Source organism: Pseudophryne corroboree, chromosome 1, assembly GCF_028390025.1.
Source record: "Pseudophryne corroboree isolate aPseCor3 chromosome 1, aPseCor3.hap2, whole genome shotgun sequence".
NCBI lineage: Eukaryota > Metazoa > Chordata > Amphibia > Anura > Myobatrachidae > Pseudophryne > Pseudophryne corroboree.
The window spans coordinates 183,818,398-183,845,703 of record NC_086444.1 but is presented as its reverse complement, the minus strand read 5'-3'; the positions used below and the strand labels follow the sequence as shown (position 1 = coordinate 183,845,703).

Here is a 27,306-nt window from a genome sequence, read left to right as displayed (position 1 = left end):
CAGTGTAGGATTACCCAGGGTGGAATAGTCTACCCCTAGAAGAGATGACACAAAATGGGGGTGATTCCAGAGTCCTAAAGTTCAGAGGAGGGTTCCAGCAAAACCACCAGGTCTATGTATTTCTCATTCCATCCACAAGCATACCAGATGAGGCAGCCATGGTGGGTGCACTTCGAAGGTTACACTGTGGGAGATGAGCCATACAAGGGCCCAGTGCATATATGGGAAAACTGACACTTGTGTAGTAGTATGATGTACCTTGTATGTAGGGCGCAATGGCAGGGTGTACAATCAGTGGAGGTAAACATTACAGGAAGAGCACACAGTGGGGTGGAAGAGAAAAAAAAACAACAGGGGGAAAACAATTGCAGGTAACCAGTGGCAGAAGGAAAATTGGGATAACATTATTTTGCTAAGATCACAGTACTTGTGGGTAAGAGAATGTGGGGAGCACACTCAGGACCAATGGAGATGTCCCTGCTGAGCCTGGTCCTGGTGCTCTCCCCCCACAGTTCTCTGCTCATCTTGAAGGTCAGGCCCAGAGGCAGACTTTATGTTCTCAGCCGGAGAGGTGGTAAGCCTGGTCCTGAAGATCTCATGGTAGAGGTTAAGAAAGACCACATAATGATCCTGAGTTTTTTGGTTGCAACGCAGTCCTTCTGTTTAATTGTTGGGTTGTTTGCCTTCTGTTTTCCTGCGGGTTATACACAGGTATAACACTGCTATTGATTTTAGCTGCCACCTTATAACTAGCCACTTCATATACTAGGCACTGCAGCGTCCTAAAGGACTGGCGTCCTGACCTATACTGAATAAATAAGTCTACAAACACATGTTCATCCTGATTACAACCCCCTCCCCCACACAGCAACCCTCCACCTTCAGCAAAAGGTGTTAATCAGATCTAACAAATGTAAGGTCAGTAAACCACACTCTATCACTATAAGTTCTTTGCATAGTACACTTAGAACAGCTTTCTAAAGTATTAACCATGCAATGTAAGTTGGAATAGTCTGCAATATTGTTTACCTAGTAACCTTTCAGTAAAAGCAGTTGGAATAGTCTGCAATATTGTTCACCTAGTAATATTTCAGTAAAAGCAGTTGGAATACTCTGCAATATTGTTTACCTGTTGATGAGAAGGGGAGAGGAGGAGTCAATTTGCAATCAATATCAGTTGAAGATGACATTCAGGTATAACACTGCCATTGATTTTAGCTGCCACTTTATAACTAGCCACTTCATATACTAGGCACTGCAGTGTCCTTTTTGGGAAAGTTATATAATAAAATTAAAATAGAATAAACAGAACAGAATAAATCCTTATTTGATGAATAGTAGCAGGCTGAAGAAGAACCAGGCTGAATAAGAACTACTTGGTCCTTCCCATACCCCTGAGAAGAGTAGGAGAGTTCATGAGTTGTACTGTACGTCTGATACTTGTTTATTGGTTAATTATTCACACTGATGAGGCTGATGAGCAAACTGAGAAATATTCCTCATCTGAGTCTGAACCGTATTCTGGAATACTCAACCTTTTCATTTGCTTTGTCTACCTGTATCTTTTATTATCTAATTACTGTCTGAGGCAGTTTTATCTGTGTCCAATCCCTCTTTTTATTATTATGAAGAGTTTCTGTGCTTTGCCCATCCATATCTCTTCTTAAAGTACTATCATACTACCTACCTGCAAGTTCATCATTCTTCATTTATGTCCAATGCCTCCTACTTGCACCGCTAAGACATGTTGGGCTTTGCCCACCTCTACCTTTAATTAAACTGCCATCTTGTCAGCCTTTCCACACAGTTTAATTCATTTGCATCCAATGCAAACTTGACTTGTTTTTTTAGAATGTACGTTTTGCCATCCTATTTGGGGCTGCTCTGTCACTCTGTTTACTTTGTGTCAAATGCCAACTCTCTTCCTACTAGTAGGAAATGGATATTTGATGAAAATGCCACCCATCTACCTATTTGGGGCTGTTCTGTAGGTTTCATTTGCATTCAATTCTATATCCAAGTTGTAGAAAGTTTACGCGCAAGGTCATCAACCTGTGACAAACAGCGATTTATTAAATACATAAAAAATATAAGGATACAAAAAACTAATTTAGGAACATAAAAACCATCAACTGTAAATATTTTTATTTGTATCCTACAATTTTTAAATTGAATTTACATTTCTGAGTTGAATTCAAATCAAACTCAACCCCATAAGATGACCTTGTTTTTGGATACATTTCTGAAACACAGTAATTCTCTTTTTTCAGTCTTGAGTTGCAGAAGTTTTTGGGGGCAATAAACAATTGGAAAGCAAACAAAAAATAATCAAATAAGTCATGTACCATGTGTGGACTGCTATATGTTTTATGCCAATGCTACTTTTTATCTCCACTGTAGTAATACTTACTAATTTATTGTTTGGAGCACACATGCCCTCGGGGCCTACACATCACACCTTGCACCCTTTTTTTCAATTCTCACCTCTCCAGAGTCCCCTGCCGGTGGCAGCAGCTCTCCACAAATCTCTATGTAAATGGCACATGCGTAGTAAGGAAATCTCAGGGTAAATGGCCGCCGCGCCATTTCCCCTGGAGATTTGTGCATGAGCAATAGAGTCTGTGCCCCTCTAGTGCTCAGACTCTATTGTGCTGCCGGGCGTCAGCTGCAGAGGAGATGGACCAGATGGAGGGGGTTACACACAGTCCTCCTCCACTGTTAATATGCCCACGAGTATTGCCAAGGTAGTTTCCTGTAACATGTGTTATATATAACATATGGATAATGGATTGGATCATTGTGACTGCATTTTTGAACTGGAAAGAATGCAATTTGTTTTGTAGTAGCATATCCAGGGTGTTTGGAACAAGGTCTGTAGTTTACATTCGCTGGTGCATTTTGACCTTGACAAGTGAGCTTGAGGTGATGTTTGTGCTTGTTTTTGTTCTGTTTGTTGTTGTGCTGTTTGAAGTTTACTGTGAAGTCCATGTAGCATGAGACTCGCTGAGTAAATGAATACATTTAAGACTACAAATATGTTGTGCATTCTATTTAAAAATGTACATGAAACAGAATATGTTCAGACTTTGCCTATACTGTTAGCTTATTTAGGCAAAGTCTGAACATATTCTGTTTCATGTACATTTATATATATATATAGCAGACGTGGAGACTGCGGCACTCGTGATGAATTTTGAAAAAAGTGCTGTTTATTAAATCAAGCCCATAATAGTAAAAATGCCACGCAAGGCCGACTATATATATATATATATATATATATATATATATATATAATTTAAGATACCAAAGTATTCTATAACTATTTAAAAAGACTAAGAAATATACTGTATTTAGCCCCTTTGGTGTTTTTCACAATTTATTTTCTTGCATCACAGGATCAAAATGGATTGATACATCTAAATAAGTCCTAAGTTATCTACAGAGCTCACATGAGATATTGATTAGTGTCTACCTGTGTACAATTAAAGTCTTTGCATTGATTTCAAAATAAAAACACTTGTTTGCGAGAATTCCTTTTATTTGGTTATTTTCAATCAAAGGTTTCATCATGAACATCAAAGAACATTCAAAGCAAACTGAGAATGAATCATTGAAAAGCACCAAAGGAGAAGACATGAAAAGAGGTTGCTCTCCTTAAGGGGTCTGTTTATAAAATAATATTTGCAAATATATCCCCAAATGTAACATAGATATCTGCTATGGTCCCACAATTTCAAACAACAGAAGCAGCCTTGAATCCAGGCTAGACTGTTGGATTTACTAAGCTCCAGAATGTGAAGCTTGGCCAAGGCAGCTAACGCCATCTTCAGATGGCATTAATGGCTATATCCTATGGGCTACAATTTGCAGAAATTACTGGGAACAGAATCCTCCCCAGGAGCAGACCAGGCACGTGCAATAGCAATGAGAGGTCCTGATAGACACATCGCAGGATGGCATATTTTGGAGCCTCTATCCCTGCATGTGTTTTTTAATACATTTTGGTGGTATATCATTTCTTCTTGCCACAAAAATTGTCAATAAGAAATTATAATTATTTGAATCTAACACTAGATAATTGAGTTAATATGCTCTGAATGAGACTTTCAATCCCATCACAATGAAATCAAAAGAATATGGCATCTCTGTGACTTTATCTAGAACAGTCTGGTCTACAAATCTAAGCATCCATGCAAGAAAGGTTTTCTGCCTCTGGGAGGATGGGCTTTTTCCTCAAGTTATTTATTTATTTATTACCAGTTATTTATATAGCGCACACATTTTCCGCAGCGCTTTACAGAGAATATTTGGCCATTCACATCAGTCCCTGCCCCAGTGGAGCTTACAATCTATGGTGGTCATTTCGAGTTGTTTGCACGTAGCAACTTTTTGCTGCTCTTGCGATCAACTTGGCTCCACCTATGGGGGAGTGTATTTTAGCATAGCAGGGCTGCGATCGCTTGTGCAGCCGTGCTATGCTAAAAAAGTTTCCTGCAAAACAAGACCAGGGTCAGACCTACTTACCCGTGCGACGGATCCAGCGACGAAGGTCCCGGGATTGACGTCAGACATCCACCCTCCAAACGCCTGGACATGCCTGCGTTTGGATCTCCCCACCCGGAAAACGTTGAGTAGATGCCTCGAAATACCTCCCCACCGTCAATCTTCTTGCGATCGCCGCTGCAATCACTTTCAGCGCCAGCGTCATCGCTGCCCGGTGACGACCATCGCCAGGCAATGACGTGCGTGTGCATTGCGGGCACCATGCAGCCGCAGTCCCAACCCCTTCGCACCACAGCGAAGAACCGCTGCGTGCGAATGGGTCGGAATGACCCCCTTTATTCCCTACCACATGTACACACACATTCATGCTAGGGTTCATTTTGTTGAGATACAATTAACCTACCAGTAATTTTGGATTGTAGGAGGAAACCAGAGTACCTGGAGGAAACCCACGCAAGTACGGGGAGAATATACAAACTCCACACAGTGAGGGCCATGGTGGGAATCGAACCCGTGACCTCAGTGCTGTGAGGAAGTAATGCTAGCCATTACACCATCCGTACTGTCCAATGGGAACCTAAGGACACAGGGTGGAGAGGTAATGCCTCCAGCAGATATATTTCCATTAGGGAGGAGGGGAATGGCACGGGGGAATTAAGTGCCATTTGGGGGGTAAAATTACATCAGCGATCTGACAATGGGGGACAGGGATGAGGGGGAGGGCAGGCACCCCCAAATCGTGTTTTTTTCACCAAAAAATGTAAAGATGTTTTTAAGTCTGTTTTGTTTTTAAACACTTTTTATAATGCATCAGAATGTACAGAAAATACCAACTGCAGCAATGACAGCACGTAACCTTGTAAGTACGTTTAAACTGGAAACATCTAAATCATTTTATCATTAAATATAGTTTCAAAGAGGGCTCCATAGTAGTTCACAGAGCAGTAATGGAGAGAGGTGGACTCCCAGGCACAGGCCCAAATTAACAAAAGAAAGATAAGGAAAAAATAAATTAAAGGAAGAAGGAAAGCGAAATAAAGGTACTGTAATTAAGGAGGGATAGGGGAGGGGGCAGATAAACTGGAGGGTCTTCCAGCAAAAGCCGCATCTCATATAACACAGTGCTCCTGAAACAGAGGTGAATTTGTTTAGAAGTCATGTTCAGTGGCGCACCCAGGGGGGTTTCCGAGCACCCAGAAACCCCCCTCCACTAAAAAAAAAAATATATATATATATTTTTTTTTTATTTTTTTTTTAGCTGCATGAGTATTATTAATGGCTGTCTAGCATCCTCTGCAGCCTGCTGTCTTCCTGGTGGCACTTGTAAGTGCAATAAAAGTTTACTTTATTTTAATTATAGTACAGATATATCCATGTCCATACATATATACACATATATATATACATACATATAAACACACACACACACACACACACACTTATGATATGTATATACATGTGTATATATATGTGTACTGTATGTGTGTGTACATATATATATATATATATATATATATATATATATATATAGGCATGTTTAATATGCTATGTATATGTGTATATGTATGTGTGTGTGTATGTATGTATTTATTTATTTATATATATATATATATGTGTGTGTGTGTGTGTGTGTGTGTGTGTGTGTGTGTGTGTGTGTGTGTGCAGATATATGTGTGTATATATATATATACACACACACACACACACACACACACTAGTTTTACGGACCCAGCATATACTGCGTCACCTCAGTCCGCACCCCTGTGATTGGCTCCGCCCAGTTCTAGAAAAAACCCCATGCAAATCCTGCGTTTGCCACTGATGTTCAAAACACCTCCTGATATGTTATGGAGAGAGACCTCCACCCAGACTATGGATCCTATTCAGGTTGGATTGCAGAATCTGCAATCTTTTCTATCGCATGCTGGGGGCTGCCCAGTGCAGGGCAAGGCCACGCCGCATGCTGATGGCCCAGCAACAACTGTGGATGACCCCCAGCCTTCGCAGCCTGGCTGTGAAGGCAGGTGCACTTTCACCATCTTTTTCTTAGAAGCAGCTGCATGTGACATCACACAGCTGCCCTGAAAATTGCTCTGACCCACCCCCATTCATAGGATCCTGCCACCGCAACCCCACGAACGCCTCTGCCTAGCATCGGCCAGGCACGCACGTGCAGGACGTGACCTGCGCGTGTGCCCTGGTGCCTGCTCAGGCAAATTGTATTGCGCTGCGACCTGAATAAGGCCCTATGTGTTTGACTTAGTGTGTGTATGTACATGGCCAGACTAGATGGGCCTAGTGGTTCTCATCTGCTGTATAATTCTGTGTTTCTATCTGTGACTAAATCACATTTTGCAAAAAATTGTCAATTTTTGAGTTCACAATTAAAAAAAATATTTGAGGTTTCCTGTTGAAATGCAGGGTGAATGCAGCAAGTCAACCAGATCAAAGCAGATGATTGTAGTCCAAAAATGTTCGAGGTTCTCAAAGCCAAATTCAAGCCAATTATTCTCTAGAAATGGAGAAGATGTGCAGAGATATTATAGCAAGGCTTTATACTGTCACAAATTAATTGTGAATATCTGAACTTTCTCCAACTTATTTTTAAGGCTTCCTTGTGTACAATATTTTATAAGATATGTATAATAAATATATTGTATAATGTCTATAGTAAAATAGATGGATTGTAAATTCATCAGGAAACATTAAACCTATAGGAATGGTAGATATAAACACAAAGATTATGTTAATACAGAACAAATATGTATCTTGCAGAATCAAACTCTCATAATAAAATGACACATTTCAATTTGTTTTCCCATAGTAGTTACAGTATGTTTATTTTCAGCTTGTGCCATTTGGTCTTGTTTTCCACATCCTCCCTTTTAGTCTCCTAAGTCACATTTCTTTCATTGAAAATATTGTTTCTGAAGTGGAGTCATCAAGTAAATAGGTTCAATTCGGGGAAAGAGAACTATATTCATCAGAACCCCCCTTTGTTAGGAAATGAAATCACGTAATGCCATGTACGCTGGGGAAGGAAGGGGCACAGCACACTTTCAAGACAGTAACTGCTGTGTGCACTGCTGGGACTTCAGCTTTCTTGTGTAGGAATCATTATTTATCTGGAACAATAGCGCCATCTAGAGTTTCTGCCTTTGCTAAGTTCACCACCTCCTCCCAATTCAACTGAATTCATTGAAACATTCTCTTAGTGGTTTCTTTTTTTATTCATGGGCAGATGTAATAACCTGGAGAAGGCATAAGGAAGTAATAAACCAGTGATATGTGCAAGGTGATAAAGGCACCAGCCAATCAGATCCTAACTGTTAATTTACATATTGGAGCTGATTGGCTGGTGCTTTTATCACCTTGCACATATCACTGGTTTATCACTTCCGTATGCCTTCTCCAGGTTAATACATCTGCCCCTCAATTACTATATATCCATATAAGCAAATCAAAGACATGAAAAGCTACCTCTGACAGGTTTTATCAATGTGTTTGAACACAAATGACTTGTATGAGAAAGATTTATACATTTTTTTATGTATTCTTAAAGTAATGCACTGTATTCTAGTGCATTTAATGATATATGGGGGGTGTACTGTAGTTCTTCAAGCAACATATTTGAGAATCTCCACTTGAGTCCAGATATCCTCTTCTTTCAGTACTCCAAGCCAGTCCTCTATCATCAGATGTCTATAGTAGATGCAGATTCAGCAGAGGCCAAACTGAACATTAACCTCAACCTCCAAGATTTTTTTTTTTTAAAGTAACCAAAAAAGAAGAATAAGACAGAGGGGTCATTATTTTAATCAAAATTGTGTACAGTATGGTTCTCCTCCTGGAGTGGGAGATTTGCCAGTGCCTGGTCCATATAAATGTGCAGCCTCAGCAGTGAAATAATCCTCAAATAGTAAAAATAAAAAGTGCATAAATCCCTTTTCCTTATTCTTCACACTAGTTCAGTATTCACAGCATATTTTTCCATCCACTGCCCGCCCTTTCCTATTTTCTTTTAGCAAATGCTCCCATTTGTTGTCCCTTCTCTCCTCACTTTTCTCCACCTCCTCTTTTCTCAAACTGGCTGAATGTGAGGTGCACAGACTCCACTTCATCAAAAGTTGCTCTGTTATTGAAATATGAAGCTATTTCCTATCCTAGAAGAAAACGGTTTTCCTGAGACCAGTTATCAATGGTCCCAATATGTTCCCTAGCAGCATAATGCCAGCCTGTTCTCAGGGCTTAACTGCCTGTGCCTGCTGCTTGCCCTCAGCCACTACCAAGTCTCCCATCCTCACCGTCTCCTTCACGTTCCCATCTGCTTCTAATTTTGTCCTGCAGTTGTATATACTGTATATTCCCAACCCCTCCCACTAGCGTGTCACCCAAACCCTGAACACACTATATATACTGTACATGCCAGTTACACAGTACTGTGACATTGCCTTTCCCATTGCATTGTTCAAATAAATAACTGTCATGGAACGTTGGCTGCTCTGATAAAGCGCAAAAAATGCAACATTGGCTGCGCTGACAAAAGCGCAAAGAAAATCGCACCTATGTGCGCACTTCCTCCTGGTTTCCCCTATACAGAGTGGAGTGTGGTGAGAGTTTGGGCGATCTGCCCCTATGAAGTCATCGGGCTTTTCCTATAGTGGGCTCGCAGTCAGCAGAGAGGTGCATAAAGGAGCTCTGTGAAGTTTGTGGTGGAGCGCTGGGTGTGTTGCGCACACAAAAGACACCGTGTTGCTGTCCTCAGCACCGCGCACTGAGAGCCGGGCAGGCTGAGCGCTGGGCTGTAATTAGCACAGCTGGGAGGCGTACATGCTCGTGACGTGTTACTTTCCCTTTCTGCTCGATGAGAAAGTGGCTTCTGGTGCCCAGGATCAGGACCTCTGCCATCCAGAGAGCCACAAAGAAACAGTCTGAACACACAACCAAAGTTTAAAAGGTGAGCATTTCAGTAGCACAATAATAATATTGATGTTTTATTTTCACTGCAAAGCAGCAACAGCCGATATCTGATCATTGTACTGTATAAAGAAAAAAACTTTTATCAAACTTTTTTTTCTTTTTGTATGTAACTATTTTGTAGATTGTTAACTTGGAATTAAATTACAAACTGCAGTATATACACATCTCTACCTGTAGAGTTTGTACCTGCAGCACAGCATACTGTAAGTGCCCATTAGCTGCATGTCACCACTGTGTTGGCAGGTGTACTGGACACCTTGATGGGTATTGAATGTCTATGGTAATGGATCCTGGCTATTAATACTTTTGCAGAGGGCCACAGCTCTCATGTTTTTCCTATTGGTTAGGTGACTGCAGGTTTGTTCTCCGTTTTACATACTATCAATTTGTGTATCTGGTGATGAAAGGTTCACAGCTGCTACTTTATTTGCCCTTTTTTATTCATGAAAAAAACTGGTACTCACATATGGGACTTTATTTTTGAATTACTTAAAATTAACCTCAAATGGTTTAGGTTTTTGTATGTTGCAAAAGTTTATTCCAATAGATAGATAGACGGACAGACAGACAGACAGACAGACAGACAGACAGACAGACAGACAGATAGATAGATAGATAGATAGATAGATAGATAGATAGATAGATAGATACAGTATATAGGTAGATAGGTAGGTAGGTAGGTAAATAGATAGACAGAAAGACAGATAGACAGACAGACAGACCGACAAACAAATTAGACTCCTATTTTTGGGCGTTGGGCTAGATTTTATCAAGTGTAGTTATCTCAGTGATAATGGATGGAGCCTAGAAGCAGTCAGTCACATGTTGATATGTTCTATAATCTTTTTTAAAATTTTTATAAGTGCCAAAACTATTGTTCTTACTGTATCGAAAGTAATATGTCAATGTATATATATATATATATATATATACACACACACACACACACACACACACACACACACACACACAGATTGAGTATCCCTTATCCAAAATTCAAAATCCTAAATCTGTGGGTCCCCTACTGAGATAATAACATAAATATTATATACATTATAAATATTATTTATAAAGAAATAAATATATAAATATATATATATATATATATATATATATATATATATATATATATAACATCTCATATCCACGTAGCAACATAGACAGGACCAGCACACTGTAATTTTGTCAACAATACCGTATTTACTCCATATAAGTGAACGGCGGGGAGTGATGACGGTGACTTCAGGTGTGACAGGTAAGCGTCATTAGGTGTGCTTAAATAGAGCACACAAGTGAACATGGTTTTGGCACTTTATACAGGCATTCTTTGCATTCTTTGCACAATGCACTATGGCACTTTTATGACTGTTCCCCTGATGATGGATTAAGTCCGAAAACGGCTGTTTGGGAGGTCTACTGTGTTTCCCTGTGCTTGCCAGACGATGAGTATATGATGAGCCTTGTATCTTTATTCACTTATATGGAGTAAATACGGCATTGTTGACAAAATTACAGTGTGCTGGTCCTGTCTATGTTGCTACGTGGATATGAGATGTTACATTAACTTTGTTGACCGGACACCTGGATCTTCTCTCTGAGAGTGTCAGTGCGGCTTCCCGGATTCCTTTTCTGTGATGACTATATATATATGTATATATATATATAGATAATGTATATAATACTTATGTCATTATCTCAGTAGGGGACCCAAAAATGTGGGATTTTTAATTTGGATATAATATATATAAGAAATACATAGGTATCATAGTATGTAATAGATTAATAAAACAACAACCTAATAAACAGGATAACATGATAGTATACAACAGTTAGCCTAATGGTGCATTTTCCAACCTAAGCTTTCTATATTCACAGAAAGGGCTCACAGATCATAGACCGTCTACTATGTGCTGTGGTTAGACCTGATACGACAAGTTTTATGAATGTGATACAACTCAGATTTGGTGGTGATTGCACAAATGTGAATTCCTGTCACTAAAATAATACACAATGGGCCAATACATATGGGAGTTTTCAGCGTGGAAAGTTTGTCTGTACATGTTCCAGTATGATGTCATAAGTTAAACAGACCTTTTAGTGTATTCTTGGCACAGAGAACCAGAATAAAAAAAAGTGCAATAATGCAGTTGCTAGCATATGAGAATATTGATCCAATGTGACATAAATCTGCTTTATTTATTTTCTTAGTAACATAAAATCTACAGATAATTCAATCTATGGTACATTTTATCTTCAGTTTAAAGTGCATTGTAAAACAATACACATGTAATGCACATTTTATGATGTGTCAAATTGTGCATAAAAACAGTGTTCTTTATTCATGAAATAACATTGAATCTGATTTTTTTAGTGTAAGCACATAAGCAGAATGCTTAATACCATCTTATACAGTGTGTTATAGTATGTAATTAATATACTATATATATATATATATATATATACACACACACACACACATGATTTGTCATACATCTAGCATCTATACGCCATACGGTGAAGATGTCAGGCGTTAGTAAGCAGCTCCGAAAGTTCAGTGTACTATCTTTTTCTTTAAAGTGTGCGTCTTATTCACACCGCAGATGCACCACTAGAAGTGTACTAGAGATGATGGTCTGCGACAGGAATTCGTTTTAATCATACAAAAAAAATCACAGACAACAGGCAACAGTACTTGGCATGAGGAGAAGCTGCGGCTGCTGCATTGTAGCACTTTGTATATAGATTTAGACTCATTTGCACACAAATGTACAAATGCTGCACATCACATTGATCAGTGTAATCTAGCAGAGTAGTTTTGTTGAATACATGAATAAGACGCACAATTTGATTGAGAAAGATGCTTGGTATGGACAAGTCACCCAGGACCTGTCACACCGAGTCACCTGGGACCTGGCATGCTGAGAGGGTCTGTTTAGTGGGACTGAAGCCTAAGTGTATAAGGACACATCTGTATATAGTTGCTTGGAGAAGGGACTGGATAGGTCTCGGGACGTTGTTCCTACAAGGGAATAAGGTTTCCTAATTTTGCACGTTAGGATTGTTGGATGATAGTTTATATAAAAATCAATGCTTATAATATCTTTTATGTCTAATGCTGTGTAATTATATATAGCTTTTTTATAAAGAATATATATTTATAATACAAATGTTTTTTATACTTTGCAAAAATTGTTGATCAAAATATTATTATAACAACTTGGTTCTACTTTCATATCAATTCGACTCTTACATATTGAGTGTGATATCTATCTATCTATCTATCTATCTATCTGTCTGTCTGTCTGTCTGTCTGTCTGTCTGTCTGTCTGTCTGTCTGTCTGTCAATCTATCTTTGGAGTCTCAATGGTTTTAAAGACTGTTATTTAGTAGGACCTTATGGTGGGTACACACTAAGACAACTCGCAATGATGCAATGTTGTCAGCAATCGGACTCGGCTGGTGAGGGGGAGCGGGGACCATGCTACGGAAAGCCCTCGCTGGCGATGTCGCCCGTCGGCCCTGCATGCACTGAACAATATCATGAACGGCGTGTCCGAATCGGGCACATCACGCCGATATCGTCCTAGTGTGTATGCACCTTTACTATAGCACATATGCTATTCAACTGTCCAGTAATGATCATCACTCTGCATTGTCTAAAATTCTTGAACTTTTGAGAAGTTTGTAAAAGTTATGATTTTTTGGCAATTTTGCTGCATAATTTAACTAATAAACTTAATAAAAACTAAAACTAAAACCATGTACTCTGTTATAGTCTCCCCTCCCCTTTTCATTGCAAATGTATGTAATTTTGTGTGAGACAAACATATATTTTCTTAAGTTGTTTATGATCTACAATAACATTCCATATATTGGGGTATTAATGCTGTATGCTTCGAACATTTGCACATTCAACTGATGTCCACTCTTTGGGGTTGATTCAATTTGGGGTTGATTCAATTTTGGGCATGGCTGTGATTTGCCCTTTCCGGAACGGCACACTACGGCGAACAACATGGCTACTTTCTCCCCACCCCATAGAGGTTGAGCCACGATAGGCAGATATGTGCACAGCGGAACACTGCGGAATGTTCTACGGCACATCGCCTGTAATCAAGTAGGTCTCTTTGACATCTATAAAAAACACAATTATTAGAAAGGGAATATTGTTTACCAAAGGTTATGATGCATAGCCTACTACAACACACGGAAAGCATTTTAATCAGCCTGAAAATCTGTCTTTAATGGCCTTATGTTTTTGTAACAAACACATAAGTGCTATTTAAAACAAAATATCATCATGTATAGATTACTGTGAACTTTTGTTATTCCAAAGGAATTATTAGACATTCCGGCTCCACAGTTCGTTACTGTAGTGCACAGCCTCATTTGAAAAGGTAGCTTGTAATTTGTAGGCAACAAAATGTTCTTTGGGATGAAAAAGGCTAAATGTACTTAAGGCTTCAATGAGTAGCGTTAAAGGAGGATTGGAGGAAACAGCTGGCTAAACAAATATTAGGTGTAGAGTAGATGCAATGGCATAAATTAATAATGCAGCTCTTTATTTACTATATGAATGGTAGGTTTGTAAGAGTAGGCTGAAATAACTATGGTTACTGTGCGCCACCTAGTGGTTACTGCCATGAATCTGGAAGCTTGGCCTTCAAACAAACCACATCTGTGATGGATTTAAGTGAACTCAATTCTATTTTAGTATGAACAAGACTTTTTTTATAAGGTAATGTTTAAATAAAGGGCTGGTACATGTAAAATTGTAAAATTAAGGAATACCAACGGTAACATTCCTATGGCTTTACTCACTTCTATAAAGCGTGACAAATGTGAGTCACGTAGACTAAAATAACCAAAGTTTATAAGACATGAATAACAAATGAAAAGTAACTAAAAGGTTGAATAAACAGAACTGTTTTTAGCTTAAGTGCAGCATAAGATAATGATTATTTAACTTAGCATAGCAAATACTCAACAGAAATAGGGACAGATCCTGCTGAACTACATCTACCAAGGTACCCAGCATTTTTATTGGCACATCGCAACCATAAATGGCAGGAAGGCAAACCAGTATAAATTATGACCAATGTACAAAAAGGACAAATTTAATTAAGTTGCGTCGAGGAATGATGTGCTATGGCAGCCAAGCAGTCAGCATTCATTAGTCTGGCTACAAAAGGATATATATATAATCTGAGAATTGTTTGGTTGCTATGGGCTGCAACACATCATTGCCATTTGTGTACTCTCATTTAGGAAAACCAAGGGCAATATGTATTAATCTGTAAGATGCAGGTTGTTGGGGAATTTCTGTGAGTCTGCCTAGGTCTGCCTACGTATTACAGTACATATTGGGCCTAATTCAGCATGGATTGTAGATGTGCTAAAAAATCGCACATCTACAATCCATTACACTGATGTGGGGGAACGCCAAGCACAGGGGACGTCTGCCCCACGTGACGGCTCCTGCCCCCCCCCAAATGAATAAATAAATAAATGTGAAAGCATCGTGCAGCGGTAATGTTTTCGCATGTTCATGGTAGCCCTCTGCCCATGCAGCCTAATTGCGAAGGCAGACAGCTAACCGGCATGTTTCAGTTCGCAGCGGCTACGTGTGATGTCACGCAGCTACTGTGGCCCGCCCCGCAAATGGTCCGGACACACCTGTGTTGTCTAGACTGAGCACCCCCAACGCCGCCACTGCGCCCCCTCCCGCTCCGCGAACACCTCTGCTTGTCAATCAGGCAGAGGCATTCGCAGATGTGAGATGCCGTCGCATCTCACAGTGTGCGTACACACAGTGTGGCTTCTGTGCGTGCGAACACTTCACAGGGGTTCAGCATGCGAACACTGCCGCAGCAGCGTTCCATGCTGAATTAGGCCCATTGCCCAAATGTCCACCAACAATTAATTATGGTGATACATTAATATTAGAGTTATGGAGCTCCGGTGATACCATCTTCAAGTTCTGCTTTTGCTGTGCTGTTCCATGTAATACCATTCTGCACTGTGATTTAATGTTCAAGAATAGAGTTGGGAAGATGTTTGTCAGTTCAGTTTGCTGTGTGGTGTAGTTGAGGTCGGAGGCATAAATACAAATTCTGCTGGATGCCTGTGTAAAACTAGACAGCCCAATGAGGAATGAGGTGAATATGTAGTGACACTGTATTTAAAATGTATTTATATGTAGGCATTCGTTACAGAAACTTGAGTAAAGAAATGTCTTTAGAATGGGCTCATACACAGAGTAATCACACAAAGTAAACATACTGGAGACTAAATTAATCTAAATACCAACACATTATGCATTAATTATGTATGTACTGACCACCATCATTTTGTGGATAGCACCAAGGTCACATTTATGTGGGTATCTATGGTTTTGTAGCCTTTCTGCGGCCTGACGTGAAGTATGGAGCTGCAGACCACCCCAACGGCGTACACCCTCCTTCCAGCATTACCACCTTTTAAAATGACTTGTTATAACTAAAGTTCCTATAGTGGTGGCACATACACTGTAGAAAACCCATTGAGTAGGCAAATAAGTGATATATAAGATAGAATAGAATATATTATCAGCTGTAGTTATCTGCTCAGTCATATACCCAGCAATGCTCAGTAATAATCACACCAATAGTAATACCTATTGATATGTACATTAATATGCATAGCAGTAATGACCAATTATTTACCTAGTAAAATAACAAGGACGAATGACAAGTAAGTAATGGTGGTCAGCAATGTGGTCATTATATTGCCAGCAGGGTAAATGTCTTGTAATGGGCTCAGAGTGGACCACCCCAGTAATTAGGGAGGCCAATTTCGGGCCATTTCTTCAATCCCGGGTATCGGGATTGAAAAATGGTCAATTTCGGAATTCCCGAGATTGGCTTTTCCCTATGTGGCCGCCACCCTCACCCCGCACACATAACTCACCCATACATCGGGGGCGGGACACATCCTCTTCTCTCTCTGCGGCTCTCGGCGGCGGTCAGATTGAATCCCGTCCGTTTTTGGGCCTCCCTACCAGTAATACAAACAGTGGTAGCAATAAATTTGCCAGCAGTGGAAATGCCAAGTAATAACCACAGCAGTAGTTATGTCAGTAAATAACTTGCAAGCAGAAGCACTGGGCTATTGTAGCTTTAGCACTCACTACTAATACTAAAGTATGTGTGCACTTGTAAATGCTTTTACCCCGCCGGGTCCCATCACTAGTGGAGTGTCGCAGGATGACACTTGGCCATGTGTGGGCACCATAAGAGATGACCTTGGCTGAACCAAGCGATGTGGACTAGCTAAAATGAAAAGGATTAGCTGGATCTTTGTCAGGTTAAATGACTACATGCACACACGTGTGTCAGCTGGGCATGCTCATATCATGTTTACCTTTCACCAGCAGAGTTAGGCTGCACATGAATGTGAGAAAAACCTTGTAGGGCCAGTATGGTTAGTTGCAGCCATACTTCTTTAAATACAGGTGTTTGCATATACAACTAGCCTCAATATACCATGTGGCGTGAGTGAGCTGCCAGGTCCTGTGCAACTCTTCTAGCGCAATCCATCTTAGTTGCAATGTGTTTAGAAGTAGGACACACCAGGCAACTGTGCTTGTTAATGTGATATGCAACACTTGTATATCTGTGTGCGACTCAGTCTGTTTACAAAGCACAAAGGCATTTGTCCTGAAAAAAAGCTGTGTCCACTGCATTGCGACACGTTGTATACAGATTCAGACTCAGGGGGTTATTCCTCATATTCGCAATTTCCCCTCTACCGGTGCCAATACACACGCGCAGGCCCTGCCCTGCGTGTGCACGGGCCGCCCAATGCGACCACTTCACATTGGTTGCGAACACCTCTGCCTGCCTCTTGACAGGCAGAGATGTTCGCGGGGCATCAACACAACACTGCGGGGCAGGGGGTCGTCCTTACTTGCTGAGACCGCAATTAAATTACGGTTGCATACGCCATTCCAAATGGTGGGTGACCTTACCCTGTGATGTGCGGGCCCCAGCATGCAAAGGATTGCAGATTCTGCTTTTTAGCAAAATCTGAAATCCAACCTGAATAACCCCCACAGTCACACACAGATGTACAAGTGCTACATATCAAATTAATGGGCACAGTCTCCTGGTGCATCGAGAGGGGCTATTTGGCACTACTACAGCAATATATTATGAGGACACGTCTGTATTGCTGTGATATGCTGTAGATAAAAGTTACCACCAAACATTGTTAAATAAACTTCTAGACTTAGGGGGAAATTTACTAAATCTTTTTTGTGAGAGTATACAAATCGCCCATAATTGCCCTATTTCACCCCTAATTGCAAGTGTTTTGGCTTGCATCTTGTCTTTCAGTAGAGGATGCAGTTGAATTTTGGCGTGTGTGATTTGTGTCAATTTTGCGGTCTTTTCATGGGAAGTTGCTTTAGAAGTCACACTTGAATGTGCTACAAGTCGCAATAAATTCACACTAGAATACCTCAGAAGGTGCATGCCAGTACAAACCAACTCACTCCTCAATTTACACCACAAGTCACAACTCAAATCCCACCATAAGAAGCACCTCAATTCGCACCACAAGTCGCTGTAAAGCCGCAAAATCCCCAAACACATTCCGATTTGTCAAAAAATGCACATTCTACGTTGACATCACTATGTTGTTATAAAAACTCCCCAAACCGCCAGGAACGTGAATTGGTGGCGTTTGTGGTGGAGTTTGGTTGAGGTAGTTGCACAGTTGTTGGAGAGGGGAGTTATATATCTATTTTGCCATTGTTACCTGGGACTGTAAATTGTCTTGTGTTTTTGTGCTGTCTTGGTCATTTTTAAAGCGTGCCTTGTGTTTGTCATGTGTCATTTTAAGTTTTGTCTTGTCATTATTTAGTAGGGCCTGTGGTGTGGAAGTGTGTTGTGTCTGAGAGAGTTGTTAGTGGAGGGATTTATTATTTTCTTTTATTTATCAGTGTTAAGTGTTTTTTGTTGTGATCAGTGGCGGTTTTTACCTATGGGCTGCAGGACTGCAGCCCACCCAGGTAAAATCTGCCACCCAGTTCACTGTCAGTGAAGCCAGATGCAGTCCGTAAGACTGCACTGGTTTCACAGTGACTGGCAGTGACTTCCTAATGGAAGTCCTACCTGACAGTTACAGACATAACAGGCAGTCCCAGTAGGAGGTGTTTACTCCCTCCGAGACTGCCAGACCGGGCTGCAATAGGCAGAGAGCTAGCTTCCTATAGTAAAATAGATTTTTCTTCACCACTTAACACAGCGATAGAAAATCTATTATACCTGAAATGTAATAGGAAAAACACTAGAGACAATCAGTGATACTCAGCTGCCTGGTGATACTGGCTGACTGCGGTAAAAATACTCTTAACACATTGCCAGACTGTCCTTACTCATAAACAGGGGTTAAAGTGGTGGTGGTGGGGGGGGGGAGCGAGGTGGAACTGAGTTCCACCACATGTAATGGTAGGGGGAATTAGTTCCACCTCCTCCATTGCACTACACAGTAATTTCAACAGAAAAGCATGCTCCATCACCTACGTCAATTAATGATGATGCAGGCTGCGCTAGTGTTACTGATGAGCTGCAGCCACTTCCCAGTTCCTCAGGTCCTGGTGGCTCTATGGTCTTCATCCATTTACAGCCCTCCTCTCCTGGTACTCACACACGCTGTGTCTGTTGGACCGCATTCATCCTCTAATCAGGTTCCAGCGGCTTCCTTTTCCGGCACAGCGTATGTAATGTTATGCTGGCACCGCTGCTGAAGGAGAGCCATGAAGAGGAGTAGGCTCTGTACCTCTTGAAGACAAGATGAGAGGGGGCTGTAGGGTCAAGAGAGGTTGGGAAGCTGCTGGAGGGATACAAGACATGGAGCTGCTGGAGGGAAACAGACGGTGAGCTGCTGGAGTGACAGAGGCAGAGATATGTATAAAGGGCACTACTGTGGGCATTAGGTGTATAAGCGGCACTACTGTGGTCATGATTTGTAAGGGCCACTACTATTGTGGGCATTATGTATAAGGGGCACTACTATTGTGGGCATTATGTCATAGGGGCACTACTACTGTGGACATTCTGTATATAAGCAGCACTACTACTGTGGGCATTTTGTGTATAAGCAGCACTTCTGTGGGCATTATGTGTAAGGGGCACTACAAGTGTGGCATTATGTGTAAGAGACACTACTACTGTGGGAATTGTGTAAAATGGGCACTACTGTGGGCATTGTATATAAGGGGCACTATTGTGTGGCATAACCATAATAAGAGGCATTACTATATGGTGTAATATGAATCAGGGACACTACATGCAGTGTAATGTGCATAAGATTGTGCTACTGTGTGGTGTAATTTGAATCAGGGGTACTATTGTGTGACCACACTTCTTCTTTCTGAGATCAATGTCTCTTTTATAAAGTATGACTCTAGCACTGGCCCTGGCTCTGCTTAATGTGTGTGTGTGTGTGTGTGTGTGTGTGTGTGTGTGTGTGTGTGTGTGTGTGTGGGGGGGGGGGGGGGGGGGGGGGGGAGGTGGCAGAGTAAATGACCACCACCTCTCCAGGACCACTTTAAGCCCTGCTCATAAATCTGACTCTTAGAATAAGATCCAGGAAAAAGGTGCAACTTTGTACCCAGGCAAGCTATTTCTGATGCAATGCCTGCAAGTCATATTTATATTTGCAGCAAGGAAACAGTGCCTGCCTTTGCATGTAGCCAACAGACACTGGAAGCCTCTATGTATATTCCGCAAGAGTTCAGCTAGAACATGCCCCCTTCTAACTCTAAATCTGTCTGCACATTTTAAACTTGCCCCCTCCTTTGTTATTTCAAGGTGCAAAATTGCACCCTATCTCTGGATTTACACCTAAAGCCAAGTGCACACTATACTATTATCATCCAATCAGCTGATAATTGGCTGATGGGCACGATTGGATAGTGTGAATGCAGGAGCGGTAGCCAATAAATTACTTCAAATGCTCCTGCAATTCGACAGATCGGGAGATGGGGAATTGCCTATGCTGCTCACCATGGGCGTAGCCAGAACTTTGTGTCCCCATAAGCAACATTTTGAAGGAGCTTTTGTACCAGTGCTTCTAGAGAGACACCTCTCCGCAGCAGTTGTTAAATTTATACCCCCCATAATAGTGCCCTAGTTCATTTTCTGAACCATAGTAGTGTCTTAATTAATGTTATGCCCCATAGTAGCGCTCTAGTTCACAAGATGTCACATTGTAGGGCTGCCAGTACACATAATGCAACACAGTACTCCCAATTCACATTATAAAAAATTTACCCCAGTTCATATTATGTCACATGACAGTGTCCCCACTTCATATTATGTCACACTATATTGCCTCCACATCATACTGTGCCACGTTACAGTGCCCCAGTTCATATTATGTAACATTATATTATGTAACATTATAATACCTTCAGTGCATTGTATACCACATTACAATAAGCATGTCCAGAGGCATTATTTTATATATATATATATATATATATATACATACAGATGGATAAGGCACTCCAAGAAAGCTTCACTGTGAATAATGCCGGTGCCCCCGTTAAGACAAAGCATAGGTAGAAGAAAAAGACGTGGCACTCACGGCAACTTGCAATGATCACAGACAAATCAAACTGCTGATGTGTCTGTGATCATTGCAAGTTGCCGTGGGTGCCACGTCTTTTTCTTCTCTCTCTCTCTCTCTATATATATATATATATATATATATATTTATTTATTTTTTGTAGGCCCCAAGGCAAAAGCTTGTAAGGGTACCTACATTATGTACCACCAATCTGCACACATGTAACTGTGACAGGGAAAATGGGCCCCTCTCAGCTCTGGGCCCCATAGCAGCTGCACATCCCTGTACCTATGGTAGCTACGCCCTTGCTGCTCAAACTATCTCGTTCCTGACCTCCCAGTCCCATTGAAAAGATCAGAAGAACGTACATACATACTGAGCAAGAAATTGTTGTGTGGATGGGTGCACACCGATCTGATAATCACTCAGGTGGATTGGAGCAGTTATCAAATTGGCATCAATTATTGTATAGTGTGTACCCAGCTTAGCTCTAAATGAGACCAATAAGAATGTATATACTGTAGTGTAACATTATGACATGGTTTATAACATCACAGAGCATCACAGCAGGGCAATGTAATAAGAGGGTAGCATCTGACTGATTTAGATTTTGCACCACAGGTGATTATTTTGCCAAGCAGTTAGAACGCAAAAGGATATAAACCATTGCCCTAAAATCATGCAATGCAATATATAATACAAAAATAAAGATATATGTATTTTTCCAGCAATAGGATAAAAAATTTAATTGCTGTGTGACTCATTCACAGTGACTCTGCCATGCTTCTGCATTCTGTCCCTTCTAAGTATGAAAACAAGATTTGGCAATGACAAAAGCAAGGTTTGTTGTATGCAATGTGATATTTGATAATATGTTTTTCATCTTAGTATATAAGTCTAAATTTGCCAATCTAGCAAGTTTATCTTACAGTGTGAAAGCGTTGCTGATAAAGGGGCAGCCGTGCCACCAGAGTGAATGGTATCAGTGTGTAGCAGCTCCTTTCTTTATTATGCATTGGCTAAGTAATCTAACTCGGCTAACCCTTTCAGTGCACAAGACCGTAAAAATTTATCGCACAGGGCCATTGTGTACTGTAGCTTAGTGTAAATACTTTAAAGTTGTTACAATTTGATATGAAATGTACTTGTAAGAATTTCTCTATCCAAAACATCCACTGTAGCTGTAGGATAGTATAATAAAGGATATTAGAATACAGGGATTATGCTTACTAAAGGTCGAATTCCATCAATTTCTTTTGATTTAAAACCAATGAAAAGTGATCTAAATCAATATTGGGTATCTGGGGCTAAAACACACATTTACTAGCACTTAAAAATGAATATTAAAAAAAATCATGTTAGTACGAGTGTGCTTTAGCCCATAAACCACAACACTGATTTAGATTTTTAGTTTTCCATAGAGATGAGCGCCTGAAATTTTTCGGGTTTTGTGTTTTGGTTTTGGGTTCGGTTCCGCGGCCGTGTTTTGGGTTCGAACGCGTTTTGGCAAAACCTCACCGAATTATTTTTGTCGGATTCGGGTGTGTTTTGGATTCGGGTGTTTTTTTCAAAAAACCCTAAAAAACAGCTTAAATCATAGAATTTGGGGGTAATTTTGATCCCAAAGTATTATTAACCTCAAAAAACATAATTTACACTCATTTTCAGCCTATTCTGAACACATCACACCTCACAATATTATTTTTAGTCCTAAAATTTGCACCGAGGTCGCTGTGTGAGTAAGATAAGCGACCCTAGTGGCCGACACAAACACCGGGCCCATCTAGGAGTGGCACTGCAGTGTCACGCAGGATGTCCCTTCCAAAAAACCCTCCCCAAACAGCACATGACGCAAAGAAAAAAAGAGGCGCAATGAGGTAGCTGTGTGAGTAAGATTAGCGACCCTAGTGGCCGACACAAACACCGGGCCCATCTAGGAGTGGCACTGCAGTGTCACGCAGGATGGCCCTTCCAAAAAACCCTCCCCAAACAGCACATGACGCAAAGAAAAAAAGAGGCGCAATGAGGTAGCTGTGTGAGTAAGATTAGCGACCCTAGTGGCCGACACAAACACCGGGCCCATCTAGGAGTGGCACTGCAGTGTCACGCAGGATGGCCCTTCCAAAAAACCCTCCCCAAACAGCACATGACGCAAAGAAAAAAAGAGGCGCAATGAGGTAGCTGACTGTGTGAGTAAGATTAGCGACCCTAGTGGCCGACACAAACACCGGGCACATCTAGGAGTGGCACTGCAGTGTCACGCAGGATGTCCCTTCCAAAAAACCCTCCCCAAACAGCACATGACGCAAAGAAAAAAAGAGGCGCAATGAGGTAGCTGTGTGAGTAAGATTAGCGACCCTAGTGGCCGACACAAACACCGGGCCCATCTAGGAGTGGCACTGCAGTGTCACGCAGGATGTCCCTTCCAAAAAACCCTCCCCAATCAGCACATGATGCAAAGAAAAAGAAAAGAAAAAAGAGGTGCAAGATGGAATTATCCTTGGGCCCTCCCACCCACCCTTATGTTGTATAAACAAAACAGGACATGCACACTTTAACCAACCCATCATTTCAGTGACAGGGTCTGCCACACGACTGTGACTGATATGACGGGTTGGTTTGGACCCCCCCCAAAAAAGAAGCAATTAATCTCTCCTTGCACAAACTGGCTCTACAGAGGCAAGATGTCCACCTCATCTTCACCCTCCGATATATCACCGTGTACATCCCCCTCCTCACAGATTATCAATTCGTCCCCACTGGAATCCACCATCTCAGCTCCCTGTGTACTTTGTGGAGGCAATTGCTGCTGGTCAATGTCTCCGCGGAGGAATTGATTATAATTCATTTTAATGAACATCATCTTCTCCACATTTTCTGGATGTAACCTCGTACGCCGATTGCTGACAAGGTGAGCGGCGGCACTAAACACTCTTTCGGAGTACACACTTGTGGGAGGGCAACTTAGGTAGAATAAAGCCAGTTTGTGCAAGGGCCTCCAAATTGCCTCTTTTTCCTGCCAGTATAAGTACGGACTGTGTGACGTGCCTACTTGGATGCGGTCACTCATATAATCCTCCACCATTCTATCAATGTTGAGAGAATCATATGCAGTGACAGTAGACGACATGTCCGTAATCATTGTCAGGTCCTTCAGTCCGGACCAGATGTCAGCATCAGCAGTCGCTCCAGACTGCCCTGCATCACCGCCAGCGGGTGGGCTCGGAATTCTGAGCCTTTTCCTCGCACCCCCAGTTGCGGGAGAATGTGAAGGAGGAGATGTTGACAGGTCGCGTTCCGCTTGACTTGACAATTTTGTCACCAGCAGGTCTTTCAACCCCAGCAGACCTGTGTCTGCCGGAAAGAGAGATCCAAGGTAGGCTTTAAATCTAGGATCGAGCACGGTGGCCAAAATGTAGTGCTCTGATTTCAACAGATTGACCACCCGTGAATCCTTGTTAAGCGAATTAAGGGCTGCATCCACAAGTCCCACATGCCTAGCGGAATCGCTCCGTGTTAGCTCCTTCTTCAATGCCTCCAGCTTCTTCTGCAAAAGCCTGATGAGGGGAATGACCTGACTCAGGCTGGCAGTGTCTGAACTGACTTCACGTGTGGCAAGTTCAAAGGGCATCAGAACCTTGCACAACGTTGAAATCATTCTCCACTGCACTTGAGACAGGTGCATTCCATCTCCTATATCGTGCTCAATTGTATAGGCTTGAATGGCCTTTTGCTGCTCCTCCAACCTCTGAAGCATATAGAGGGTTGAATTCCACCTCGTTACCACTTCTTGCTTCAGATGATGGCAGGGCAGGTTCAGTAGTTTTTGGTGGTGCTCCAGTCTTCTGTACGTGGTGCCTGTACGCCGAAAGTGTCCCGCAATTTTTCTGGCCACCGACAGCATCTCTTGCACGCCCCTGTCGTTTTTAAAAAAATTCTGCACCACCAAATTCAAGGTATGTGCAAAACATGGGACGTGCTGGAATTTGCCCATATTTAATGCACACACAATATTGCTGGCGTTGTCCGATGCCACAAATCCACAGGAGAGTCCAATTGGGGTAAGCCATTCCGCGATGATCTTCCTCAGTTGCCGTAAGAGGTTTTCAGCTGTGTGCGTATTCTGGAAAGCGGTGATACAAAGCGTAGCCTGCCTAGGAAAGAGTTGGCGTTTGCGAGATGCTGCTACTGGTGCCGCCGCTGCTGTTCTTGCGGCGGGAGTCCATACATCTACCCAGTGGGCTGTCACAGTCATATAGTCCTGACCCTGCCCTGCTCCACTTGTCCACATGTCCGTGGTTAAGTGGACATTGGGTACAACTGCATTTTTTAGGACACTGGTGAGTCTTTTTCTGACGTCCGTGTACATTCTCGGTATCGCCTGCCTAGAGAAGTGGAACCTAGATGGTATTTGGTAACGGGGGCACACTGCCTCAATAAATTGTCTAGTTCCCTGTGAACTAACGGCGGATACCGGACGCACGTCTAACACCAACATAGTTGTCAAGGACTCAGTTATCCGCTTTGCAGTAGGATGACTGCTGTGATATTTCATCTTCCTCGCAAAGGACTGTTGAACAGTCAATTGCTTACTGGAAGTAGTACAAGTGGGCTTACGACTTCCCCTCTGGGATGACCATCGACTCCCAGCGGCAACAACAGCAGCGCCAGCAGCAGTAGGCGTTACACGCAAGGATGCATCGGAGGAATCCCAGGCAGGAAAGGACTCGTCAGACTTGCCAGTGACATGGCCTGCAGGACTATTGGCATTCCTGGGGAAGGAGGAAATTGACACTGAGGGAGTTGGTGGGGTGGTTTGCGTGAGCTTGGTTACAAGAGGAAGGGATTTACTGGTCAGTGGACTGCTTCCGCTGTCACCCAAAGTTTTTGAACTTGTCACTGACTTATTATGAATGCGCTGCAGGTGACGTATAAGGGAGGATGTTCCGAGGTGGTTAACGTCCTTACCCCTACTTATTACAGCTTGACAAAGGGAACACACGGCTTGACACCTGTTGTCCGCATTTCTGGTGAAATACCTCCACACCGAAGAGCTGATTTTTTTGGTATTTTCACCTGGCATGTCAACGGCCATATTCCTCCCACGGACAACAGGTGTCTCCCCGGGTGCCTGACTTAAACAAACCACCTCACCATCAGAATCCTCCTGGTCAATTTCCTCCCCAGCGCCAGCAACACCCATATCCTCCTCATCCTGGTGTACTTCAACACTGACATCTTCAATCTGACTATCAGGAACTGGACTGCGGGTGCTCCTTCCAGCACTTGCAGGGGGCATGCAAATAGTGGAAGGCGCATGCTCTTCACGTCCAGTGTTGGGAAGGTCAGGCATCGCAAACGACACAATTGGACTCTCCTTGTGGATTTGGGATTTCAAAGAACGCACAGTTCTTTGCGGTGCTTTTGCCAGCTTGAGTCTTTTCAGTTTTCTAGCGAGAGGCTGAGTGCTTCCATCCTCATGTGAAGCTGAACCACTAGCCATGAACATAGGCCAGGGCCTCAGCCGTTCCTTGCCACTCCGTGTGGTAAATGGCATATTGGCAAGTTTACGCTTCTCCTCCGACAATTTTATTTTAGGTTTTGGAGTCCTTTTTTTTCTGATATTTGGTGTTTTGGATTTGACATGCTCTGTACTATGACATTGGGCATCGGCCTTGGCAGACGACGTTGCTGGCATTTCATCGTCTCGGCCATGACTAGTGGCAGCAGCTTCAGCACGAGGTGGAAGTGGATCTTGATCTTTCCCTAATTTTGGAACCTCAACTTTTTTGTTCTCCATATTTTATAGGCAGAACTAAAAGGCACCTCAGGTAAACAATGGAGATGGATGGATTGGATAGTTTACTAGTATACAATTATGGACGGACTGCCACGGTTAGGTGGTATAAAAAAACCACGGTTAGGTGGTATATATTATAATAATAATACAATTATGGATGGACGGACTGCCTGCCGACTGCCGACACAGAGGTAGCCACAGCCGTGAACTACCGCACTGTACACTGGTTGATAAAGAGATAGTAGTATACTCGTAACAACTAGTATGACACTATGACGACGGTATAAAGAATGGAAAAAAAACCACGGTTAGGTGGTATATATTATAATAATAATACAATTATGGATGGACGGACTGCCTGCCGACTGCCGACACAGAGGTAGCCACAGCCGTGAACTACCGCACTG

General features: G+C 42.0%; 1 protein-coding gene across 1 annotated transcript in view; it reads left to right on the top strand.

The window, feature by feature from the left end:
- Positions 1–9,007: 9,007 nt before the first annotated feature.
- HAPLN1 (hyaluronan and proteoglycan link protein 1) overlaps positions 9,008–27,306 on the top strand; it is a 217,309-nt gene continuing 199,010 nt past the window's right edge. The window contains exon 1 of the mRNA XM_063963954.1: positions 9,008–9,460. The gene's annotated coding sequence lies outside the window, so the exon portion shown is untranslated. The remainder of the gene's footprint in view (positions 9,461–27,306) is intronic.